Source organism: Lactuca serriola, chromosome 5 (assembly GCF_051521515.1).
Source record: "Lactuca serriola cultivar US96UC23 chromosome 5, Lser_US96UC23_V15, whole genome shotgun sequence".
NCBI classification, from domain to species: Eukaryota; Viridiplantae; Streptophyta; class Magnoliopsida; order Asterales; family Asteraceae; genus Lactuca; species Lactuca serriola.
This window is the reverse complement of record NC_136412.1, coordinates 322,981,452-322,987,670: the sequence shown is the minus strand read 5'-3', so window position 1 is coordinate 322,987,670 and position 6,219 is coordinate 322,981,452. Positions and strand designations below refer to the sequence as shown.

Here is a 6,219-nt window from a genome sequence, read left to right as displayed (position 1 = left end):
TCATGAATAATCAATAAACATTCATCAATCATTCATACATCTACAATTGAATATCCATAATATCATGTAATATCGATTAGTAATTAAACATTCATCAAAGTTAAACAACATTCAATAACGAGGCATTTATTTGTGTATTTAAGTGAATCAATCATTTTTAATCAACATGAAACAATTTTCACAACCTCATCATGTTTCAAACAAGTCAATGTTTACAATGTGGTTTGTCATCAAAAGATTCACAAGTTTCGATCTCGATCTACAGGAATAATATAGGATTTGAATTAAGTTGACTGGGTTTGTATAGTTTATGTCTTCAATGATTCCCTCTTTTATTATAATATAAATGTTTTGCCACAATTATATAAGTTAACTTGTGTTTTAGTTATGTGTATTTTAATTGTTTCATAAAATGCTCCATTGAGCTTTGTTTCTATAACACGCCATATTCACATATGAATCTTATGCGGTATAATCACATATGATTACATAGAAAGGTATAATATATTGGCATGTGTATTTAAATGATATATATATATATATATATATATATATATATATATATATATATATATATATATATATATTCACATATGGATATTAAATGATATATAGTATGTTTATATGTAATATACATACATTAACATGTAAATATTTTTTGCACATATGAATATAAATATTTAATTGCCTTATATTCTCATTTAATCACATGTGAATACATATATTTTTATATATAATCATATGTGAATCTTACATGATATATTCAGATGTGAATCTTAAGTTGTATAGAAATATGGCCCTACGAAATATTTAATCAAAGAGCTAATGTATATATATATTTTTAATATACCCCGTAAGATTCGCATGTAAATATATATTGATTCAAATATGAATACATCATTTTTATTATATATAATCACATGTAAATATATTTTACTTTTATATATAATCATATGTGATTATATTTTACTTTAATATATAATCATATGTGATTACACATAAAAGTAGATTATGTTAACATATTTGGTTCCATGTGTAAGCACCTCGTGAATTCCATATGGTAGCTTTAAAGAGTGTATCATGATATGTGCAATGTCCTTTTATTGGTCTTACACTCTATAATACTCCTTCCACATGTCTTACCGCATACACTACGTTGACTTGGCGTATTATAGAGTGTATCACCATAATCAAGAGGATCTTGCTATACATGATTTAAAGCTACCATATGGGATTCACGAGGTACATACATGCATAAGTATATCTTCTAAACTGCATATAAGATATTCATCGAAGTGAAGGTGATGTATTGAAGCGCTACAACAAGGTTGCGATATAAAGTGAGGTTGGAGTAAGGTTGTCCATTATTGGTACTAACTTTTCCTTTGTATCGATGAGAGTGGGAGTAGGGTTTGCAAGATGACATTCCAACTCGTTCCACTATTTCCAAATCATATTTCTTCTAATATAAAAACAATCCACTCATATGGCATGAAACGATAACACCGAGAAAATAGTTAAGAGGGCCAAGATCCTTCGTTACAAATTCATATATAAGTTTAGTCATGATTTTAGTATAGAGGTGATATGTCAATGTGTAGGACGCACGTGAGTTAGAGTTACCTATTAGTAACTGTATTCATTAATAAAATAATAAAGAATAAGTTAAAGTTGAGTTTATTTTGAAAAAAAAAATCAAGCCTAAAACTGAAAAAGACAAAATATATGGTCTTTTATGGAATAAATCCTAAAATGAAAGGAATTTTTACGACTACATGGAGTGGCACGACATGACTATTAACATATAATGTGGCTCAACCTACACCACCCGATAACTCGATATGTCAAGTTTAGGTCTCCTACTCGACATAATTTAATCACATAATCTTTCCTCTTTATTCTTTTTTGGCTGATTTTTTAACATAAAATTCAACTTTTTACCAATATTTTTTTACAAAATAAATACCAATAACTAATACCAATTTTACCACTCTCAAAACCATTAACATTCATCTTATTTCCTTCGATTGTATCTTTGCAAAACGTCTTCTTCAAACTCTCAATCCAATTCCATTAAGATAGGGAAGTCCTTGATTATAGTTTGAATCTTGATAAAAGAGACGACTTTGACCAGTACATGGGTCGAGGCATCAAAGGAACCTTCGGTCGACAACAACTACAATGATGTCATTTTTTTGAGGAACATGTTAGCACCCATTTCCTCAACAAAAGACATCAAGGTGACTACCGAAGAAAGATCGAATCTACTCAAAATAGGTGTACACAAACAAAGTGGAAAGGAGTTTAACGTCCTGTTCAATAACTTGAAACCCAAATGACAAAGGTGATGAAAGTGATCGTGCAAATGATGCAATCATTTTATATCAAGTTCTTAAAATTTTCCGGACGGAAAACATAAACCTTTTATATATTTAGAGTTTTTGAAAGTTGTCAATAAGTCCGAAAAATAACATGCAATCAATTAGTATTTTTTATTATGTTTCTTATGTTTTAGTTTAACGTTATGCATTTTTATTTTAAATTAATGAAATTTTTATTTTTTATTTAAACTAGTTGTTTAAAACAATATATTCATCAAATGACCAAACAGAGGAGTGTGTATGACGCAAATGACCATGAAAAACTAAAATTTATTAAATGAATGTGACTTTCGTAGAGAGGGGCTCTGCGGAAGGCCTGAAACTCTAAGGAATCGGACACGTGGGAAAAAAGACAAATCATTGTTTTACATAGTTCTATAGAAGATGTCTCTGCAGAAATGCGTATGTCTCTGCGGAGCTCTTGTACACCTCTGAGGAAATGGTAGCTGAAAGCATTAAAAAAATGTCAATTTCACAGAGGGCTCTATGGATCCGCAGAAAGGCCCTCTGCGGATCTGTTCTTCGTCGTCCAACAACAGCTCTGAGGAACTGTTCTGCGCCTCACCATCTTCATTCATGTTTCTTCGATCGATCGATTCTCCCTTCCTTTTTCCGTCTTCGTTCCACAACAAACCTCCCCCAAACCCCTTCCTTCTTCCGTAGCCTACAATACAAACTTTTTTTTTTTTTTTTTTGTGATTTTACAAAAATACACCTGTCACCTCATTTCCTCAGTGCTATTCAAATTCCTCAGAGAGCTTGGCCTTTTGCAGAACCCTTTCTAAGGAAGTCATGGTCATTTAATAAAATTCAGTTTTTCATGGTCATTTGCTTCCTTCACACCCGTCAATTTAGTTATTTGATGGATTTTCTCGAATAAAAAAAATTGACATGACAAATCTTTCCTCTTAAATGTAAAAAAAATATAATAATAAAGATACGAACAAATCAGAGATTACGCTGATGTAGCAAAAAAAAAATACTAGCAGATTAGCCGTTGAAAAAAGCACTCCTACATTATCTTTTTCACTTTGGGATATTTGATTGATTTATGCACTTTTAGCATTATTATCCTTTATTTCCTTGGTCAAATATTTCATTATTTTGCTAGTCTTGATGTTGATCGAGTGATAAAGGAATCAAACTTATTATGTCTAACCTAATGTTGCAAATCTTTGAGTTGAAAGAGGTATCTTTAAAAAATAACCCTTCTGCTTTAGAGTATGAATCATTTGAGTTTTTAAAAAAATGGATACTCATTAGGTCTCTAATTTCGTACTATATCACAGATCTTCAACGGACATTTGGTGGTTTAGGTTCAAAAGCTTTTTCTTCAAAGTGGAAACAGATTATACAATGAAACTTCAGCTTTTTGGAAATTGCAGTGCGTTTATGCTTCATAGAAATTGGATGATGAACTTTATTCTTGAAGAAAATACTTTTTTCTGTTAATCCTTTTATGTGTGTGCACATCTACACTGTTTGAACTCAGAATCAAGCCCTAACAAAGAGGATATGAATCATCAGAAACAATAATTTGATTTCGGAATCAAGCCCTAAGAACGACGATATCTACAATCAGAAACTAACAATAATCCAAAATTTTCATGTAATATTAATTATAGGCTCTCTATGCATATGCGATAATGTTTGACTTTGGAATCAAACCCTAAAAATATCCACAGGCGATATCGGTATCAGAAACTAACAAAAATCCATAAGCTCTTGATATAAAATTCACATGAATCCAATTATATTCGCAGATGATGCTTGCGCATCCGGAAATACACTTGAATGAACAAAATTAGTTGGATCGCTTATTTGTTCTTTCATATACATATTCACACGAGTAATTCAATTCACGAAATTATACAAACAAAAAACAAAAATAAAAACAGGAGAAGAGTGCAATTGAATATAAGTTTGATCGACTGGAGCAAAATCATGGAGTATTTTGGATTGGAATTTGGAACATCGTTGTTACCTGTCGCGGAAGTGAGAGCGAAGGATAGGGGAGACGATCCGAGAGAAGGCGAGGCGTAAGCGAGGGCAGATGCGGAGGGTGTAGACGGTGATGTGACCGACGAGCTGCTGGAAGGATCCGACGAAAAGACTGAGGCTCCTAATCGGCGGCACATATAGCGTCAGTGGAACCGCCGAGAAGGCCACGGCGAAGAATAACTGCAGCATTTATTCGTCGATTTTCGACGTCGGAGAGATCCAGAGACGATGGGATTGGGAGGAACGATTAATTAATTTTTGATAGATGATGAATTGATGATGATGTCGGTGTCGGTTTCTTCAATGCTGTTTGTTATAAAGTGGACGGCCCTGATCAGCCCTTCAAGATTCAAATTATGTGTTATTTGGTTTAAGATCTGATTCGAGTCGACTTGCGAATCGCTATTTTGTTTTTTCTTACATATGGTGTCGGGTTGACTTAACCCACAATGTCTAATTTTTTTTTTATTGATACACTAAGTGTGAATTAAAAAGAATATCAAGGTGTATGTTAAGAATTTTTTAAAATAAAATTTTAAAATAAATAGAAACATTCAAATAATGAACAAATAGAATCAAAAGAATCAAGATCATCTAGAATATTAATAATTGTCTTGTTATCATTTAAATCACAGGCCTTTCATTCTCATATATCTAAAAGCTAGTTCTAAAATGTTGTTGTTTGAACACTTAACTTTATGTTTTTTTGTTAATCTTAGGACTTTGCATTTTGACCGGATGTAAGAAAAACTTAATGAAGCATTTTCGTTAAAAACTCGTGTATAACACGTGTTGATTTAAAAAAAATATATTAAAAACTAAAGATTAAATATTCACGAATTTTAAAATGATATATTTCAATAGGATTTAACTGAAATAGTGATTTGTTAGGTATTTTTTTAAAAAAAATCTTGAAGTCTTAACCATAGTTTGCAATAACTTCAACCAAATCACTATAATTTTTTAAAGAGCGGTTAGTGATTAGAAGTTAGTACCACCAAGTTAGTAGAGTTCGCCAAAATCTGAATTAATACCAGCGACCTCCAATCTAAGATGCAAAGCCTCTATTAACGAGGCTAGTCCCACATTGGCAACCAAATCATCTAAATCATGAAATGAGGAATTAGTTAGTACTTTTAATAAAAAAGCATATCCTTGAAGCGTTAATCATAGTTTTTCATAACTTAAACTAAATCATTCTATTAATCAAGAAATTACAAGTGGTCATTTCATTTCTCATATCATCTTCATATGGTGGAAATTATGCTTACGTATTTGCATCAACTATGAAATGATTTATTTGCATTATCAAATTCACATAAATATTCACCTTTTTACCTTATAAATGAAATTGACACTAATTGTAAAAGTACAAATTTAATGATGCACAGACTTATTGATAAAATCCTTGTCATTTGAATAAATAGTCAAAAGGTCTGAAAATTCATTTTTTTAAGCTAAAAGTTAATATAAATGATGTAGCCAATATTAATTATGTCTTATTTGGTAAAAGATCTACAAATATAAAAGTACATATGTGATGTCTCATACAATAAGTTAATCCAAAATTTTGACTTTTTAGTTTGTTGAATGAAATTACATTTAGTAAATATGGTAACTCTGAAGAATTAATCGATAAATGTTAAGTAATAAGATTTTTTAACTTAAAAATGTGCCACAAAAAATTATGAACCTTAAAACGGTGATCTTGTAAATATGAATTATATACCGAAATATACATCAAAATATGTGTTTTCTATATTTGTTTAATAATTAGTCTTTTAACATGTAACATTAGAAAGCACAAATTTACATAGAAATGAATTTACATATACAA

General features: G+C 30.7%; 1 long non-coding RNA gene across 1 annotated transcript; it reads right to left on the bottom strand.

Moving 5' to 3' along the window:
* Positions 1 to 3,575: 3,575 nt before the first annotated feature.
* Positions 3,576 to 4,871, bottom strand: LOC145055101 (uncharacterized). The gene is made up of 2 exons (XR_013685077.1): positions 4,366 to 4,871; positions 3,576 to 3,882 (listed from the first exon to the last, which is right to left on the bottom strand). It is a non-coding gene; the product is annotated as an uncharacterized LOC145055101 (long non-coding RNA).
* Positions 4,872 to 6,219: the final 1,348 nt, after the last annotated feature.